The sequence below is a fragment of the Battus philenor genome, unplaced genomic scaffold (assembly GCF_028537555.1).
Source record: "Battus philenor isolate CCGP_79_NKW_IND1 unplaced genomic scaffold, ilBatPhil1.0.hap1 SCAF_13, whole genome shotgun sequence".
Lineage (NCBI taxonomy): Eukaryota > Metazoa > Arthropoda > Insecta > Lepidoptera > Papilionidae > Battus > Battus philenor.
The window spans coordinates 1,191,841-1,213,500 of NW_027181675.1; the positions used below are offsets into that span (position 1 = coordinate 1,191,841).

Below are 21,660 nucleotides of genomic sequence, written 5' to 3' on the forward strand. Positions count from 1 at the left end.
ATTAATTCGACGACATATTGCAGAGATTCAAATAAAAAAAAAATAAATGCAAATATAGTGAACCGTTACAACAATAATTTAAAAATACGGTAGCATTAAAAACTTATATTTCCTGTTCCTATTTGGCGGGAAAGTTTTTTTTTTAATTCTCTAGGCAAACGAAATCGAAAACGTTTAAGGCGGAAATTTCGCGTTTACTTTCAAAAGCTGGTTTAACCTGTATCCTTTATCGAGCATAGTTGCCTTATACGCGCAAACGAGTTTATTTTAGTCGGAAATAAAATAGTAAATTTTATTTTTAAAAATTTACATATAACCTCTTTTCTAGTTTTGACAGATATAATTACAAAATTTCTTTTGACTTTCATTTTGTGAATAGATTACATTAATATTTTATAATCATTTTTATTAATAATTGCAATGTTCTATATATATTTGATTGAATAAAAGTTATCCTATATTTTTGATTAACGAAAATTTTTGTCGTATGTTACATTGATTATCTGTATTCTATTTTTAAATAATAAAGGGGGTATTTAAGTAGCTATAACAATATTACACATACATAAAATATCAAAGCCTGCCACATATTTCAAATAAGACAGATTGGAAGCGCCCATTCAATAATATACGAAAATGTAATTATCTTTTACAATTTTCTAAGAAAAGAACATAACTCTCGTCAACGTGGCAGGACGGTTACACCATATCCATTGTTAATGTTTCCGAATAAAAATGAACATTGTTGTCTATGGCGCAAGGGCAAAAACCTCTTCCACGCCGCCATGTTCGTGAGCGAGATGTGTGTCGCTTGCCAGGAATAATACAATACTTGTACACATAAACTACACGATAAATCTTAGTTTGTGATACGAGCACATTTTAATATATTTATTATTTTTTACACAACTTTCGTAAACGATTCGAAAGGCATAACGCTCTTCGGACAGCTGTCATATAAATTAAAAAAAAAGGTTACGTTTGACATTTGTGCAGAAAAAAATATAGTGTATATTTGGAGTTGTTAAAAAATACTGTTATTTAAAAAAAGAACTCGGCGCTCTATGTCAACGGAATAACGTATTTTTTATACGTTTGCACGTGGAATAAATTTGTTTGAGTTACATCTCGTACATTTGAAGGCCCTGGAATAAATCGTATTCATTTAAAAGCACAGAGCAATGATTTACGCTTCAACCTTAGTCTGTAGTTGTTTATTTATTTTATTATTTAGAAACACCATAGTATACGCCAGACAAAGCCGAAGTTTTGCCATGATTGCCAGTTAGTATCAACAAAAAATAAATCTCGTTTTTTTAGGTCTCACAGTGTGTAGAAACATAAACTCCACAACAACACATCTTTTAATAAAGTTTAACAATACAGATTTATACATATACACTTTGACAGATATAACCTAAATGAAATCATAATAAAAGGCGCCATTATTTCCAAAGATTGCATTGTCATTTAAAAATTCGTTTGATTAGGTAAGGATGCGTTTACATTGTTTGCAAAAAAAGTTCTACATCTATTGTGGAAGAAACTACAAATGTGTAGTCTCGCTTGGCTTGGTTTTGGTTGAAGTTGATGCTGTTAGCACGAGGGCTTTTACAGTTTCGTCGGAACTGAGTTCACGTAGCGGAAGGGTCCGTGAACTTGAAAATAAAACAGAAGCTGTACAGACGCATTACAGTTGTACGATGACGTTCGCACGTAGTAAACTGCTCTACCCGAGTAGAGCTGTGTAGTGTTGATGTTATGTATGCGGCTTGGGTCGACAGCGTGGACCACAGGCAAGCCTAGGATGGATCCGGATCCAACATCGGTTGGCCCACGCTGTTCGTGGTCAGAGAGCTGGCGGCCGCCGTTTTAGAACGGGTGTTGTAAATGTGTAGTGTCAAAATAAATTGAGCTATGGTAGTCCATCGGTAGAGTACCGAAACTTTCGATCATAGGACGCGGGTTCGATAAATAAAAAAAGATGGCGGCCTCCAAGATATGAATGTCGAAGCGTCTTCGTTATCAGCAATTTTAAATAAGAAAAGGACCAATATTTAGCCACTTCCGCACATGCAGTGGTAGTCGTGTAACAAAGTGCACCGCCCGCCAGCCCGCTGATAAATGCGTATGCGACAAACCATGCGAATCACACAACTGCCACCGTCAAATAACTCAACACGTGTTTCACCCCTCCACGGGGCATCTTCAGGAGCTATATTACACCGATTAGTGTCACTGCTACTCTACTTAGGATGGACTTTTTCAAGGTAACGCCTGATTCCATAAAATATATAGGAATTTTGAAAACAAACAGAGCCGAAAAGATTCTAAATTTAAAATGTAAGTTGTTTATACTGGGTCACTCTGAAATCCTGCGCAGTTGATATATTTTATCAGTCGGCGTCACGATTCGGAATATGTGTTTTGATATATCGTATTGCGACTTAACAATGGATACATACATGTTTGTTTACATGTATCATTTACATATGTATTTATATATGAACAAAGATAAGTTGTGATACATTGAGAGCTGATCAAATATTATGGTGCATATGTAAACCGAGCTGTGTGATCTCCAACTTTATAATCACGTGTATATATACGTCATTCGTTTTATGCTAATGTAAACCTTATTACAATGTAATAAGGTGCAAGGGTGAGGATACACGTGTGTAGGTCGGAAGTCTTACGTGCTGTTTCACGTTATCCGGTGAATACTTACTGGAGGTTGTAAATGAAGCTCTAACATTAAGATATAAGGTTTGTTTTCAATCGCATAGCACCTTGTTAGATTAAGTAAACGTTCACAGCTGTGGTCTCGACGTATGCAGGAATGTGTTGAGTTATTTTTAACTCTATGGCTATAGTGGTAGAGTACATAATTGCTTGTAGTTTATAAATGCGACACAGCTGTTATCGTTGCATAAGGGACCAGGGGTATTGTCGTTATCAATCAGTTGTTGTGGTTTGTTTTTCTGACGCAACCAACGTATGCCCGTGATGCTACGATCATTTTAAAGTTAGAAATCTATATGTACTTGAATTAATACTGTAAGAAATAAGAAGATTCGTAGAGGAAAGTCACAAGAATAGCCTTAAGGATTAGCACGTTAAAATGCCAGGCTATGTCGCCGCTAGATCCTTAAAGAGTAGACCAACAACCGCAGCGCAATATGTCCATCAAGTGGACAGACAAACTTGTTAACACTTAGTATGCAAGCCATGTATATTTACCTACTTTTCAGTCTGTCCTTGAAGCGTGTTTTTTTTTAAAATAATCATACAGAATATAAATAAGTGTAACATAAAGTGTCGTTCGTAAAAACGAAGTAGTTTTCGTATTTACTGTGATATTTCTAAATATGAAAACGCGCGGAGCTTTATACGAATGGTATCAAGGGAGAGAAATCTTCCGAATGTTCAAGATATCCTCCCTCTGGGGAGAGACTAGGGTTATATGGGATTTCTAACCACTGACACGCCTCCGATGTTTCGATGCTTCAGAAAAAATCCGCAGATAAATCAAGATTACAGAAGAAGAATTGCGTTGATGTCAAGGTCGTTGAATGCAGGCAATGCAGAACTGGTCATGGTAGAAATCTTTCGGGTAGATCTATACCTTGCAGTGGGCTTCTATCAGCTGAAATGATGAAGAAATATAAGTGGTTTTCAGGCTAACATTACCGTCTTTTTAAACGGTTTTATTCAGTTCGACCCGTAAGGAATTTATTTGGGTCAAAATTAGAAATTGAAATTTAATCACCTTCCCGTTGTCAGATTGGTCCGAAATTTGGTATTTAATTTAGATGACAATACAATATAATAAAATCAATAACATTATAAATCTAAGATGGCCGCTGATATAAAATGGCGTATTACATATTTTTCCTTAACCCCCTCAATATGAGTATCAAATGAAAGGGCTACACTAGTAAAACACGATGATTATGTCAAAATTTAAAATTCAAGATGGACGCCGTTCCAATATGGCGGATTACATATTTTTCCACAACCACCACAATATGGGTATCAAAAAACCGTTTAATTTAAAAGTTTTTTAAATGTATTTATGTATAATATATTTGTATTATTTTAATGTCTTATATGAAATGTCTCGGTGCATATAAAGTCTACAATCTTTATCAACTTATCGAACTGTGTAGTTAATCCGAAACCGGTAACAGGCCACCCGTGTCGAAAGCATGGCTGCCAGCTGTTTTCTATGCAAGTGGGTAGAGTCAACTCATTTGTGCGCGTGGATCATTGTGTGCATGCAATAATTCAACACGGAACTTTGTATGAACAACTACTATCTAAACTGGTACCCAATAGTTTAATAAACACTCTTCTTCTTCTTTGTTCCCTTTTCTCTTTATTTGGGGTCGGGTCTCCTTATCAATTTGCGCCAGGCCACTCTATCCTGGGTACCCAATAGTTTAATAAACACTAGTGAACATATAAGCCGGTAGACGCGTGGGAAAGTCCTCCACTAAGTGGACCAACGACATTGTGAAGGTTCGGGGAGCCCTATATCTTGCAGTGAGCGTCCATCAGCTGAAGAGAAAAAAAAAGAACTAGTGGTGGTGGTGGTGGTGAATATAATATTTCCCAAATCAATTAAAAAGAGTTCCAATCGTGATCTTATCCCAGAAGAACCCACGACAAATGCAGCTGGAGTTTTTTTTTACGTGACCTTATTTCCAAATATTCGTTATACAGTAAATCGAACAATTACTATTAAATAAATGTGTAAATAAAGATAAAATAAATGTAAGATAAAATTAAAGAATAAAAATAAATAAAATGTACCTAGCCACCATAGAGTAAGAAGATGATGGAAGAAAGGCGAGGAAAGAAAGAAGGTATAAAAGAGCAAAACGAAAGATATTGTGAAGGACAAAAGTAAAGAATGAAAGATATCGTGACGCGTGAGAGTGATAAATAAAGAAAAGACTGAAAAAAAATTATTGAACAATAAAGTCCCTAATCCCAAAAAGTTAGGGGTACGAGGGGCCCCCAATAGCAGGGGCCAATTAAAAAAAAAACAGATATTTTTGAAAAGTTATATTTATCACTAAAACCTTTTAAAAACGATTCTATTTAAGCTTGAATATAGTCTTATTAAATCATTAATTATTTACAAGTTATCTACTGAAATACATTAATCCAGACATTAGGGCATTATTTTGACATTATGGCCAATGTATTCCCTGTATGTTGCATATGTTGACTTACTAAAAGGGACCTTTAGTTCACGGGGGTTGAGAAGAGACCAAAGTGGTTTTACATTGCAATCGTCTAATGAGGATACTTGTTTTAATGTATTCTAGGATATTGCTGTACAGGTCTTCGTTATCGATGATCTGGATTGGTGATAGCAAGAGAAGTCAGAACAGAAATAGAAGGTATACCTAAAGTGGATTTACCCATAGAACTTGCATATTCCTTAACATAAGAGCACCAATAAAAAGTTTAGATTAAGAGAACTAGGTATGTCCGGCTTCAGAATCGAGGATTAGGATGTGCCTAAAGACAGCTAACTCCAGCTAGAGAAGTTATAAGAAGAGGATAACATAATTGCCAGACACGTACTCGAGCAAAGTAGATTTTGTAATGTTGACCCCATCCTAGGTCATGTTTGATGTCGTAGTAATAGTTCTGTCTCCATAAAGCATCATCACAAGTACAGAAAACTTCTTAGTTAAACCAAAGAAAGTTATTTTAGTCATTCCAGAATCGAGAGATTTAAGCACAGGTTGTATATATAAAGTCTAAAACAAGAGAGAAATAACACAGGTAAGGGATATAGTTTGTTTTGAAGCAAGAATCGATCTTTTTCTCATTGCTATGGCTTCTGTAAAATGGAACGCGGTAATCCTAACACATTAGTACATACTTCCGACACCAATGACATTTTATTATGGGATGGCATTGCATGCATCGATACAAGAACGCTTCTGCGTCTAAAATAGATTAACAAGTCCATTAATAACAACCTGTAGAGTTTAAAACTTATCGAGTACTTTATAAAGCCTTCTAGAAAAATCTACACTAATGTAATATATGTTTGCAGATAGAATCCTAAAACTATAGATAGTAACTTGGAATCTGATCATTGTGGGAATCATCGAATCAGAGATCATTGAATGAAGGTCAAATTTCAATGCAAGGGTACTTGAGAAAACTGAACTTTAGCACGATTAAATTCAAATATTCTTTATTTAAACTACGAGGTGTGTTCAAAAAGTACAGTGGTTTTTCTACTATTACTGAATCATTGAGATAGTCTGTAGAAAATTTAAACAAGATGCCACTTGTCTATCAGTAAACACAGCTGGAAGAGTAAGGTCTTATTCACTATATCATGCCCACCGTGGATTTTGAACAACGCGTTAACATAACATTTTGTTTAAAATTGCAAAAATTGCTAAAGAAGGTGATGAAATGTTAAAATTAGTCTACTTTGATACTGTAGTAACTGAAGATATTTTACAAATGGTATGAGATATTCAAAAGCGCAAATGAATCGGCCGTGGTTGAACAAGGGTAGAGCGTTCTTCGATGTCAAAAACTGACGAAAACGTGCAAAGAGTAACAAAAATGGTTGGATCAAACATACAATTGACGATTTGGGAGTAACATAACATAACATTAAGAATATAGGTTCAGTAAATAAGAAAATATAACAAAATTGTAGTCAAAACTGTGATAATATAGCGAAATGTGGTCTAGAAACCAAGATGATGTATGGGAGACAATTTGAATGTGAAGAAAGATAGAAATTGTGAAGAATGGAAGGAGAAAGTGAAATAAAAGAATGAAACCAATGAAAGGAGAAAGTGAAATAAAAAATGAAAAGAATGAACTTTACCCGTGTTGTAACGTTCTTGCCCCACACATGGAAGGGGAGAACCAGAGGTCTCCAAAAAGGAAGGACGAAGGAAGGACGGCCATCAAAAAAATGGTGTCGTCGTATTTAAGTTTATCAGGAGAAAATATAAGTATATATTCTCATTGGACTTTATACGTTTCCTTATATAAATAAATAAACTAATATATACTTATGATAGTTGTATAAATATGATAGATTGTGAGTGTTGTCGCGCGCACAAATGAGTTGATCGTCATTACGTTCAGCTCGAACGCCAACGCGGTCTCTATTTACGTCGTCCTATAATTAGGCAGGCGATCCACCAACCTTGCGGCTAATTTGGGAATTTCAAGATCAATGCTGACCATCCTTTATACCGGCTTTCGACTTGTTTGTTTACGATTTGCGAAAAGATGAAAAAACACCTAAGTTCCAACTGTGTACACTTTTACAATGTTCAAAGAAACTCAAGCGAGGCTTTTATCAAATAAGAGGGTAGACGGAAAATGGCAACATCGCCTTACTAATAAAACAAAGAGTGTTGCCATATCTTTTTGAGGTGTTGCTAAAAAATTATGGAGGAGGTAATATATAAAAATTAAACATAAGTCGGGTAAGAATAAACACAAGATAAATTGTTAATAAACATAAATAATATAACAAAAGTATAAGAGGTCTGAAATAAAACTTGAACTTCCAATTTTAGGCAATAATAATAATTCACTGTCAGGTTTGTTGCATTACGGTAATTCAAAACAATAACTGTACAATGCCAGGCGATAAATATTACACATCGATCTTTGGAAAGAGACAATCGGCTAATTGCGTTATCTCTGTCACACGAAATACAACGACTGACAAAACGTCACATGGGTAGTGTGGGACAGAGATAGTGCTCTACAAAGCCGAAATTAGTCGTTTGTCTCTTTCCAAATGTCTATGTGAAATATATATATGATATATGAGTTAAAAAAAAAACTGTACGTAACTCGAATGTAAACAAGAGAGAAGCTAATACGATTATGAAACGCCACTCTGACGCACTTTGTATATCTTATATATTTAATATCGTTGAAATATAGACTCAAATACGAAGTAATACGTCTTGTTTTCGTACATAGCTGCCTTCGTTGCATCGTTGGGTAGGAATTTAGCAAAACAAGCCAATAAATTCAATCGTTTCATTTTACCTTAAAAACAACTTTCAATATGATAGTATATGAATTTGGAGTCGCATACATATATATACACCTAGTCCATAGAGAATAATAGAGAAAAATACATTTAATATATAAATTTAATAACATACATATATATTTGCAAAATTAAATTCGTAACGCGTAAATTTAGATATGAAAAATTTAATAAAACCTTCATGGATTTAAGTGTATGCATATATAAGAATGTTCCACGAGATATATTATGCGTTATTTTTCTATGAAATAAATCGTATTATAGCATTCAAGAGTTTTAGTTGATCTAAAAGCGTGAAACTTGAGTAGAAATTTATATATATATATATATATATATATATATATATATATATGTATATATATAGTAATCCGAATTTTGATACCGCTTTGTTACTACATATATTATTTTACGTTTTTTCAGAAAAACTGTTTTTGAAATACATATATGAATATATATATATATATATATATATATATATATATATATAAACGTAAAATAATATATGTAGTAACAAAGCGGTATCAAAATTCGGATTACTAGTTAATTAAGTTAATAAGGTTTTTACTGATTCAGCCTGTATAAATATACAATTACATATTTTCAGTTTCTTTTTGAACACACAAATGTGCTCTTTCATTCCATTCGCCCATTCGCATTTTAGGCTTTTTTTAGTACAAACTTGCTTGTTGTTTTAGGCCATATCTTCAACTTTGTTATTATAGCCTATTTATTTCAATAATGAATGATGTATTAAACAAGTATATCAATCATGTAATTGATTATTACATAATATGTGTATGCTTTAAAAATAAAATATTACTATTAATAATCATTAAATTTCAATTTCAATATAAATAAATTCAATGTATATAAATTTTAAATTATAAATTAATTAAAAAGATTTAGAATCAAAATTCATTTTTATTAGTCATAAATCATTATGAACCCCTCTATAACTGAGGGTGTCCTCCATTTTGGTCTACATCTGTTATTTTTGGTGATACAGTCTTCACCAGCTTTTTTTTATTTCATCAATCCAGTTTTCCTTCTACCTACTTAATTTTTCATTTGTTGGTTCTTACCAGGTTACCCTTGGTGTCCATTTTCCCTTGTCTATGCGTGCAATATGATCCGCCCTATTCCATTATTGTTTTTGAGAATATTCTAGAACTTTTCTAGAAAATTCTACAGCTTTATGATTAATGGAATCAGGCGTTACCTCGCGGAAGTCCATCCTAAGCAAGAAAAGGACCAATATCTAGCCACTTCCGCACATGCAATAGTAGTCATGCAATAAAATGCACCGCCTGCCAGCCCACTGATAAATGCGTATGCGGCAAACTAGTGCCAAACACAGAGTCTGTGTTTGGCACTAATCGGTGTAATATAACTCCTGAAGATGCCCCGTAGAGGGGTGAAACACGTGTTGAGTGATTTGGCGGTGGCGGTTGTGTGATTCGCATTTTTTGCCGCATACGCATTTATCAGCGGGCTGGCGGGCGGTGCATTTTATTGCATGACTACCACTGCATGTGCGGAAGTGGCTAAATATTGGTCCTTTTCTTGCTTCTACAGCTTTATGTAATATTCCATGAAAATATTTCATCTCTGGTGCCGTTCGCGTTATTATCCGTCTCACACGCTCATCACGTTGCCGTATTTCAGACAGGCAACACTTCACGTAAATATGGTTTCGTAAACCAAATTTCTTTTCTTGATCTGTGGATCTGAATCCGTGAGTTTAATTATAATTGTTTTATCGGTCGAGAAAGTTTGTGAATAATAATTATTGACAGATAATAAACATTACTTTATCAAAATTGAACGGTGTCAGTGACCTTTGTAACCTAATTAGGAGCAGACAAGGCGCGGATATGTTTGTTTACAACCCGATACGCTATCGCGGCATTATCGCAACGTCAACGCTTAGCTTGTTGTGTAGCAGTGTCTTAATCTATATTACATGTTTTTTTATTCATTTATCGAGTTTAATTTGGCATAACTGTAAGCGCTAATAATAGAGGGTAGTTTTCTAGTAGGGTGACCAAAAACACAATCAAGATGGGACACCGCAGGATGCAGGAAGCTCGTGTTAAACAAGTCATAAAAATAATAAACGTAAGATTGTAGGCAAAGAAGGCGAAGGAAGTAAGAGAGACGATGTTTAAAAGGAGAGTATGAAAAGGAAATAAATGCGTATGTGGCAAACAATGCAAATTACACAACTTCCACCGTCAAACCACTCAACACGTGTTTCACCCCTCCACGGGGCATCTTCAGGTGCACTTTGTTGCACGACTACCACTGCATGTCCGGAACTGACTAAATATTGGTCCTTTTGTTACTTAAGAGTAATAGAGATTGTATGAACTGAATAGGAGAGTATAAGAAAAAAATGAAAAAAATATGATAAGAGTTACGAAATCCTTGGCATCCACTGTGATATACAAGCAGACCTTGTTGGAGGTTTTAGCCGTCTAGCTTTGCTACTTATAAAAGAGGCCTAGATTAGTTTTAGGCTTAAAAGCTGTCCACGCCCTAAATCTCCAAAGTTCAGACACTAAAATACAATTACATTTCTTTTATTTTATACATTACAATAATTACTTTAATTGTTTTTGATATCTCCATTATTAAATGTAAACGATATATCCAATTGAGACTTTGGAATGCTTACCTACAATTAGATGACATATGTCACAAGATAATTTAATGTACCCGTAAAGGTTCTACCGGCTAATTAATAACAAACACAATTAACCCCCCCCCCCTCCCTAGTACACCTTCCCTGATTAATAGCCTTCTACATCTCGCAATAGCTCACCGCCTCATGACAGCTGACAGCTCAGGTGACAAGGCGATAATAATTGTCACGTTGACAGGTCCGCTGATGAGCGATGGCGCAGATTAATGTCTGTATGAGCCCTTATATTAGTATATAAAATGTAACGATGTTATTTAACTTGTCTATGGTCGGTGGCTTTATGACAGCGATATGTTTGCCTTTCTAAAAATATTTTAAAAAAATTATTAATATTTAATATACGTATTCAGTAGGTCTGAGAGTCGGCTACTATCTATTTTCTATACCCCTAAGTGATAAACGTTGTTCACACTTAAAAAAAATTTTTATTTTTTTAACGAAATTTTTATTATGATACAGCATACAAGAATACATACAACCATAAATTTTCACCCCTCTACGATCAACCCTTATTTTTTATTTGTAAATTAAAATATCATTTTTTTTTGCAAAACAACGTTTGCGGGATCAGCTAGTAATGCATAATACTTATTCATTTTCGTTATTATATCAGCTGATAAACGCTCACTGCAAGGCATAGATAGGCCTCTCAAAAAGATTGTCACAATGACCATTCATGCCAAGTCTTCGGGTTCGTGGTCACCACACGAGAACATTTCGGCTTCAACTGCCGTCGGCTGGTCAATTGTATCACGGAAATCACAAGTCTCAGTCGTTGACACTGGTCTACTGCGACGAAATGATTGTCAAGAAAAAAATTTACGATATCATACGATTTTGTATTTATTGGCGAATTTAATATAACTCATTTCCTTTTCCTGTATTGATAGAAATGAAAACATAAATAATTAATATAATTAACATTAAATAACAATTAATTGTTACAGTAAAATGCGTAATAAGGGCATACGAATTGACTTTAGGTGATCTAGAAACATCGATATCGGTCGATGGCGCACGTGTGAATGTCGATGTTGCAATAAATATAGCACCATACGGTTAGTAACGCGGGGACAGTCCTGTATTTATTTAAAAATAGTAGGAAAACACTTTGACAACACTAGCGATATATAAATTAATATCAGGTATTGACAACATTTAAGTTATGCTACGAAAGATAGTAAAGATTCATGACCACACAACCTTTGATTTGGCCACTCGGTGTTTGGCACTAAAACACGTGTTGAGTGATTTAACGGTGGTAGTTGTGTAATTCGCATTGTTTACCGCACGCGTATTTATCAGCGGGCTGGCGGGCGGTGCACTTTATTGCACGACTACTGTTACATAGCGGAAGTAGCGATATATTAGTCCTTTTCTTAAATACACAAGGTGCTTGCAATTTTTCTATAATGCGCCTTTTTTGTACCATGCCGCACCTTAGCCTTACTTAAATTCTTACGCCCCCCTATGTAACACATACATATATATACTAGCTGATCCCGCAAACGTTGTTTTGCAAAAAAAATTGATATTTTAATTTACAAATAAAAAATAAGGGTTGATCGTAGAGGGGTGAAAATTTATGGTTGTATGTATTTTGGTATGCTGTATCATGATAAAATAAAAACCAAAAAATTTGATTAAAAAAAAATTAGGGGTGTACCACCCTTATCACTTAGGAGTATGGAAAATAGATAGTAGCCGATTCTCATACCTACTGAATACGCATATAAAATTTGGTAAAAATCGGTCGAGCCGTTTCAGAGGAGTTCAAATTCGAACACCGTGACACGAGAATTTTATATGTTAGATATATATATACATAGTCGCTTTCAAAATGCCCCAACAATCAAATTACCTTACTGCAGGACATGGGCCCCACTTTGAGTAACACTGCGCCTGCCGATGAGTTTTGAAGTGATGCCAGAGGTTCAGTTATTGTCCAATCCTTAATTTTTGTAGTTATTCTCCCCATTTAAAATTTTTGTATTGGCGGGCTTAACGCCTTTAGGCTTTCTCTACCAGTCAACCTAGAAGTGCGGAGATAATTGATGGATATTTGTCCAAATGTTCCGGGGGAGGAACAGCTTCCTCACGGTGTCTTGGCACAATGCTGAAGCAGGTGCTAGTTCTGTAAGAGATCCAGCGGCTCCTTCAAAAGATAGGAATACCACATAACCTTGTCCTTCACCCAGAGACCAGTGTATCTTATGTCCATTCTTAAGATTTACTCCCCCCCTACCAAAAAAAGGTATCCAAATGTATATAAAAGTTATTTAGGTATAAGAATATATGCTATATATATCCTAATTTCTTCAATTCAACGAATCCTTCATGGGTATAGGTGTACGCATAAATAATAGTTCCACGAAACATCTTTGACCTTCCGCTCCTTACTTTTAAATCTAAAATTAAAAGTATATTAAATTAATCTTATTATATCATTCAATAGTTTCTAGTTGATTAAAACGAGTTATTTGGCTTGTTAAATCATTTAAATGGTTGACATTATAATGTACACATCAAAAAATGTTAAATTTCATTTAAAAAGAGCAACTGTTCAGTTTCTGGCTGGTTCCTCTGAACAGATCAGTGTTCTGTGCGGGTGGTATCTTACTGCTTATAATTAAAATTGCCTGTAAGATCGCCGTTGTAACCTAGAGACGCTCATTGCAAGACTAAGACCTCCATCCAAGATATGGGGGATATACCATAATCCCAACGCTGGTATTATGGTACGCAGAGGACGCTGATGTTCAATTCTCTGGAAACTTATATGTGAGCAGTGGCAATCCTATATAGATCGGCCGGATTGCATGTTTACAAATAATATAATCGGTATCGTGGGCATATAAATATCCCAATTGTGGGAATATTGAATATACAACACGCCGTTTCATCGCAGCCCAATCGCACTGAATAAATTGCAAACTAAATATTAATGCGTCAGCACCATCGTCGGGGTCGATGAACCGGGAAAAATGAACACGAATAGACTTGTTTTTGTCCCAATTCTTTTTAATTTTTTTTTCTCTATTTGCACCGGCCGTATAAACACAGGCGTATCAAAACATCGGATATTTGTATATCTATTTTTATATTTCACGTCTGGTTTCTGGTGTTCAGGCTGGTGAAACAGGTCAATTTTAGGTTAAATTACGTGTTTTAAATTAGAAAAATTGATTGATCTATTACAAATAGTAATTTACATTGATTTTGAAATAATAAATTGAAGTTAATTATCAGGCAATCGACTTATATTATTAATTGGATATAGTTTATCTTCTAAGAGGTTGATAATAAATTTAATATTGCAGAGAATTTTTCTAAATATTTCTCTTTTACAGTACGACCATTTAGCTTCTTAGGACCTAAATAGTGTCATCTGTCCACCTCCCACCTCGATCTCCACTTCAGAACCTCAAAACCCCAGAAGGTACCTGAAGGTATCTCTTTAGTTTTGCTGGTCCATGTTGAAAGCCATGTCCATTTCGCTTAAAAATAATAATTCGCGATAAACCCCTTTGCTGATTCAGACAAAATAACATTACTTGGGATACCGTTCACCACATCTTAAAATAATATATTAAAAATCCTTAAAATAATCTTAATTAGTATGACAATTAAGATTATTTTAACGATCTATTAATTAATATCGCAATTAAATAACAATAAAATAAGTTTTATTTTATCAGTATTTATAAACGATATAATGGTCACCCTATTTATAAAATGAATGATTTAATTCTTATTACGTTGCGAAAACAAAACATTGCAAATGGCGGTTGATTGTTTTAAAATGATTATTTTAAAATTCATTAATGTGATACTGATAAAACACTTTTGCCAATGCTTTTTTCAGTTTTCGAAACAATCGGAATATTCCTCTTCTGCTACAGCCTTCAAGGCCTTTGATTCGGTTTTTATATCCTCAATCGTGTCGAAACTGCGCCCTCTGTATTGGCATTTTTAATTTGCTGAATAGCCAGAATTTTACTGAATACAGAACCCGGCAATAAATATTGCACATCGACTTTTGGAAAGAAACTCTCTGTCGCACGAAATACGACTGACAAAACGTCACATAGGTAGTGTGAGACAGAGATAGTGCTCTACAAAGCCGAAATTAGCCGATTGTCTCTTTCCAAATGTCGATGTTCAATATTTATCGCCGGGTACTATACCTTACTTATCTTTTTACAATAATCCAAGAAAAATTTGCTCCTTTCTTCTTCCTTTAACAGCTTGGCAAAGTAATAATACTAGATATATAAATACCAGTACTGCGAAGTGTTTTGGTAATGTATGGCGTACATTTTTAAAACGTATGACAATAAAGATGTAATCTATTTGAACATTTAAATGAAAATGTTTATCATCCGCTCGCGGGCCCATACAATACGGTCTGTGTATACGTAACAATACTTAGAATGATAATATTTTTGTAATATATAGATATAAATATAACTTATTGTATAAAGACGGGCGAATTGTACAGTACAGAGTACAGTACAGAGACGAGGTTGTCAGCGTGGTGGCGGGCGGTGCACTTTGTTGCACGACTACCACTGCATGCGCAGAAGTGGCTAAATATTGGTCCTTTTCTTACTTAGGATGGACTTCCGTAAGGTAACGCCTGATTCCATTAAATACGAGCCAAGAGGTTCATTGATAATGATTTGGTAAGGACTATTCCGAATGTTTCTAGAACTGGAAAAAAAGTTGGCGAAATTCTGTTTTATCTGATGGGGTTCACTTTAAAGGTGGCTAAATTGATTTGAAAAAATAAATAATTTACGTTTTATTAACAAACTTACTATACACATTACCATATACATTTTATTAACAAACTTACCATACACTTTTATGACGGTATTATATTGTTTACAAATTAATCGTGCGATAAATCTGAATAAAACATAGTTATAAATCATCTTTTACAGTTTAAAGACTTTTATAGTAATAATACAGTACTCGTATATTTATACAGCGTTTTTATCGGTCGGGGATCACTTTGAAGGAGATGAAATTAATTTGGAAGAATAAATAAATAATTTATTTATATCTCATAAACAAATTCACTTTTTTTATTTCTTACGTCTCTTAACTTTTGACCATTGATTTACGAATTAAAAAGTTATTAGTTACAAGTTTCTAAGAGTGACATATAAATTTTTTAATTTCTTAACTAGAAAGGCAAAGGAATAAGCAGTACAGCCAAAAAAAAATCTATTTTTTTTTGTTATAAATGCGTCGATACTTTAGGCTAAATTACGAGAATTATTCAGAACACAATGTTACCAGTTAATGATGTTATCGTGCTGGTTAGTTTAAAAATAAACAAAGCTGGTTGTGCATTCGGCACGCGATGCTAGATAAGATCTGTCCGTCCGTCATCACGTGTGTACGTTTTAATTTGTCCTCCGACTGCCGGACTGTTCCAATTGAAGGCCAACTCGGTGTTCTTTTTTTTTTTCATCGTATTTATCTGCCGTCTCAGAATATTATCTGTCTCTTTTCCTCTATCGCGTTTAAGATGCTTCATCTTTCACTATATATCACTAAGTCCTAGTATATCCTGGCATTTCAGCAGTTTAGCGTAGACGACGGTTGGTAATGCGTTGAAGGTAGCTGTAGTATATATTTACTATCTGCTTCATCTAAATGGCCCACGTTTTTTTGCGATCTCTCATACTCCACTCATCTTGGGTACAAAGGGACTATTTTTCCAAAAAGAAAAAAAAATACGTTGTCTTCTCTTTTTCTTTACAATGTTATTTATTCATTCATCTTTTCATTCATCACCTCACTTTCTTCACCTTTCCGCTAGAATACTACAGGCTTACATTGTGTACATTTAAATTTCTTTATAATTTAATTTTTACTTTTCTGTTATCTTTACATTTATCACAAATTTAAGTATTTATCTTGAATAGTCTTATACACATGTTTTCTTGTCTACTTGTTCCTTTTAATTTTCCCTCGTATGAACCTTCTGCAATAATCTAGAAAGCTCCCGCTACTCTCCTTGCTGTCCATAAATGATGCGATGTTCTTTTCTTGGACCCATTGCTGCAGCTGATACTAGCAATTCTGTTTTTATGTTCAGCGCTTTATGGACTATACATATTTCATATCATAAAAAGTGTTGACATATTTCTATAATAAAATAAAAGCAGCAGCGTCTATGTCCGTGACTGGCAGCCTTAGGCATCAAAATATATTAAATAATATATACTGTCATAGTTACATCATCAAAGAAAAGTAATATATAGTTATATCTGTGGTATCTCCTAATTTAAACAAACATACAAAACATTTATACACAGACACATAATATATATATTTATGTACATATGTAGTGTGTGTGTGCGTGCGCGCACGCGTGTCCGTGTGTGCATAAGAACACTATATATATCATATTCCGCTATTTGTCCGTCTGTTTCCGTACTTTGGTTGTATTATATATGCGAATTAGTATTATACTTTTTATGTTATAATAATTATTGTTGTTTTAGCCCATAGATATCCACTGTGAGGTATAGGCTTCAAAGATACCTATGGTTAGATATACCAGAGTAGACACGCTTTAGCAGGCGAATTGACGATCGCAGTGTGGTATTGTGGTACGCAAGAGAACGCTACCGGTAATTCGAATTGTGAATTATATCCTGCGATTCAAACTCTACCACTCTCTCTACCCCTAGGATACCGCTGTTAAATTACATTTATTAATATATAAATAAATTAAAAACATATTTTTGCATAAAAATTACGTACACAAATTATTAAAAAAAAAAAAAACTTTTTCAAAATTATTCCAAAGTAAACAAAATAATTAACACTGCTATATTAGCTTATAAATAATGCTAAATAGCATTGCTATAATAGTTATTATGTAACTATTGCATGTTTTTTTTTTAAATAGTCGCATTTCTCTAGAGCGATGACATCGATCCAGTCTAATTCCCGCCATTTCTGTCCGAGGTCAATGAACCGCGTGCGATCGGCACGTATCATTCGGGCGCTGTGTTTATTTGAATAATTATCCTCGTCAATATTTACTTTGGTACGAAAATGCTTCACGATAAGGACAATTCAAAGTAATTGATATACGCCGGTACGTACAGATGTACGCAACATTTTATTTCACACTATGGTCATAGTAAGATATCGATTTTAAGTTGACATTACGGTCATAGATCACAACGCATCGATTTTAAGTAAACATTTTTCTAAATATTCGAGTATGACATCTCAGTTACAGATCTAAAATTCCTTCCATATATTCACAACACTTATCACTATTTGATAGGATTTATTTATTCTTATTATTATATTTTGTTTCGTTGAAACCATCAGTATTGGAATCTAGAATAGAACAGTCTCTTAGTGAATTACTTTTTGTAAATGTGATAAAAAATATGTGCCACAGATTAAAATATCTAACTTTTAGTAAGACAGATATGAATAAAAAATAGGTTTTTTTTTAGAAATTATTTAGTACAAAAAAGATAGGAGTAACTTATTAAATAAAATATGATAAGATTAAAAAATTATAAAATTAAAAAGTGACTACAATCTACAGTACCCGACGATAAATATTGCACATCGATCTTTGGAGAGAGACAATCGGCTAATTTCGGCTTAATAGAGCGTAATCTCTGTCGCACGAAATAAAACGACTGACAAAACGTCACATAGGTAGTGTGGGACAGAGTCGATTGTCTCTTTCCAAAGGTCGATGTGCAATATTTATCGCCCGGTACTGTATGATATGATTTTTTATCTTCTGCTTGAACCCTTCTTCAGGTGAAGGCTTCATCCAAGGATGCCCAATCTTCTCTAGGTTTGGCTTTTTGGAACCAATCTGTGTAGGCGACTTTAATTACGTCGTCTTCCCATCTCGAGCAAGATCTTCCTCTCTTTCTTAAGCCAAGTGTGCCTTTACACGCTGTAACTCTTTTGGTCCATCTCTGATCCTGCACACGTGCTACGTGATCGGGACATACATACGAAAAATAATTCAAACTTAAAAATTAAAATTGGAACGCCGATTATTTTTTATCTACACTGCGCTAGATTTAATCAAGAGTCAGTAACACCGGCCATCGAAAGGCCGATACACGGAAACGATAAAAAAAAACAAAAAAGGTTTTTCGTTCGAAAACCTTCTAGGGGTCATTACCGTCGCGGTCACTGCGATATAGCGATAGCGTTCAATAATAGCTCTCGCAACGAATTTTTAAACGCGGATGTTACGATTTCACACCCCCGCCGTGAAATCGAGCTATTTTTATGCTATTTATGATTAGCTTTAATTTCCTTGTTTTGAAGGAATAAGTTTAATGATATAAACCTTTGTACAGTAACTTGTAATACGAAATGCGCCTTATAAGAAGGTTCAAGGTTGACCAGGTAGCAATGTAGAGAGCTTTGCTGCGTGATATAATCAACGCATAAAAACCAAGGTCACGGATATAATTCGAAGAATCACTTGTCTTAAGTGGCAGCAGAAGGGGGACATGGGTTGACTCCTCCACTAGGAAACCGACGACATAAACAAGGAAGCTCCTGGATGTGGACAGTACAAGTCTGGTCATAGTGACAATCTTTGGGAGAGACTGTTGACTTAAAAAATGTATCCAAATTAGAAAAAGTTTTATTTAAAGTTCACAGGCAAAGCATTTGACCTCTGTCTCAGATGTTAAGCGATGAAGAGTTTATTAAATGTCTTGATTATTAAATGTCAGCAATCTTTGACAGAAAAAAGTGACTTTTCTTTTATAAAATTACTAGCTGATCCCGCAAACGTTGTTTTGCAAAAAAAATATTTTAAATTTTCAATTTAAAAATAAGGGTTGATCATAGAGGGTTGTATGTATTTTTGTATGTTGTATCATAAAAAATTAAAAACAAAAAATTTCGTCAAAAAAAAAAAAAAAAATTTTAAGGGTGAACAACCCTTATCACTTAGGGGTATGAAAAATAGATAGTAGCCGATTCTCAGACCTGCTAAATACGCATATAAAATTTGGTAAAAATCGGTCAAGCCGTTTCAGAGGAGTTTAAGTTCGAACACTGTGACACGAAAATTTTATATATTAGATTAATATGCGCCACAATTATTACATGTTTTATATAGTAGTTTACGTAAAATATATCGAACGTATACAGGGTGTTTGGTAATAATTATAAAAACATTAATTTGGTGAATGTATAGCTCAGTTACTCACAGTAACTGTTTATCTACACTGTTAATTAATTTTTAGTACGTGTATCCAGAATTCAATGGTTTTGTCTGCACATAAAAAATAATTATTATTTACTAATTGTCCGTACAGATTACTTCTAGAAGTTATATATTAGGATAAATACAATAAATATATAAGGTATAAATAAGTTTTTCGTATTTTAAAGATTTATTTAATGGAATCAGGCGTTACCTCGCGGAAGTCCATCCTAAGTAAGAAAAGGACCAATATTTAGCCACTTCCGCACATGCAGTGGTAGTCGTGCAATAAAATGCACCGCCCGCCAGCCCGCTTAAAAAATGCGTAAGCGGCAAAAAATGCGAATCACACAACCACCACCGCCAAATTACTCAACACGTGTTTCACCCCTCCACGGGGCATCTTCGGGAGTTATGTTACACTGATTAGTACCAAACACAGACTCTGTGCGGCTGGCGGGCGGTGCATTTTATTGCACGACTACCACTGCATGTGCGGAAGTGGCTAAATATTGGTCCTTTTCTTACTTAAACATTTATTTCTTCTTCTATACGTCGCATGATTATTCATTCTCTCTTTTTTTTCATTCATTTCTAATTCATTCACTCTTTTATTTTTAGACATTCTGTAGATTTCTTTATATTACTTCTTTTATAACTATAATTTACTCTTTATTTTAAGTTTTGTTTCCGGTTGTATATCAGTTGAATGATTTTAGTTATGTAATGCTAATAAATATATATTGGTTTGGTTTTGGTTTCAACATGAGATTGTTTGTTACAGAGGGTGGCGGGCGCGGGCGCAGGGCGTGGCGCGCGGGGCGACAGCGCGCGCGGCAGCTGACCGGCGGCGCGCGGCTCATGTGGGCGGCCGGCGCGTGCTGCGCGCGCGCGCCAGGTGAGCACGACACGCTGGTCAGGGGTCACAGGTCAAGTGTCCACGGGGTCATGAGGTCAAGAAGTCACAGGCCAAGATTGGGAGCAAAGTCCATATCACCTGGGATAAAAAGTAAATCACGGCTCGTGGCATCAGAGGATGTCTGGACTTTTTATCTATTGTATACTTTATGCTATTCGAAAGTTCAGATCCCAAGTCCAGGTTAACCTTCGTTGATGAGTGACCATGTCGAGTAGACAGGTAGATGTGACTTACGGAAGTCAGGGGGGTTGCACCCTGCTCGCACGGGTTACGGGATAGCGAATCAAGACAGTGATTCAAGTCCAGATCACCTATGATGCAAAGTTAAATGTACACGGGTCGTGGGGTCACTAGATCACGTTACGGGACTATTTACTATATATATTTTAATGAACACGGGGTCACGAAACATAGGGATTCAGATACTGTGATATATAGATAGTTGACCTTCGATGATGTGTAACTTCGTCTAAGGCAAATATAAGTAACACTAAGTATTTGGCCTTATTTTATTTAATAATTTCACTAGGATTAAGACCCCACATTGATGATGCAGGTCCTTAAATAATCACCAAGTGATCACATGATGCCATTCTTCTCGGACTGTATTTGCCAGTAAATAAATCTTGGGTCCCGTCCAATTAGTCGTGGGCTTGAATACCCCTGATAGCTAGTTATCAGAGGTATTCAATCTGAGAGTTGAAAGACAGGAATTCGTGATGTGATTTTTT

The 21,660-nt window shown here is 34.8% G+C and overlaps 1 protein-coding gene across 1 annotated transcript in view; it reads left to right on the plus strand.

The window, feature by feature from the left end:
- Ypel (Yippee-like) overlaps positions 1-21,660 on the plus strand; it is an 83,875-nt gene that overhangs the window by 51,770 nt on the left and 10,445 nt on the right. The window contains exon 2 of the mRNA XM_068777003.1: positions 20,795-20,908. The gene's annotated coding sequence lies outside the window, so the exon portion shown is untranslated. The remainder of the gene's footprint in view (positions 1-20,794; positions 20,909-21,660) is intronic.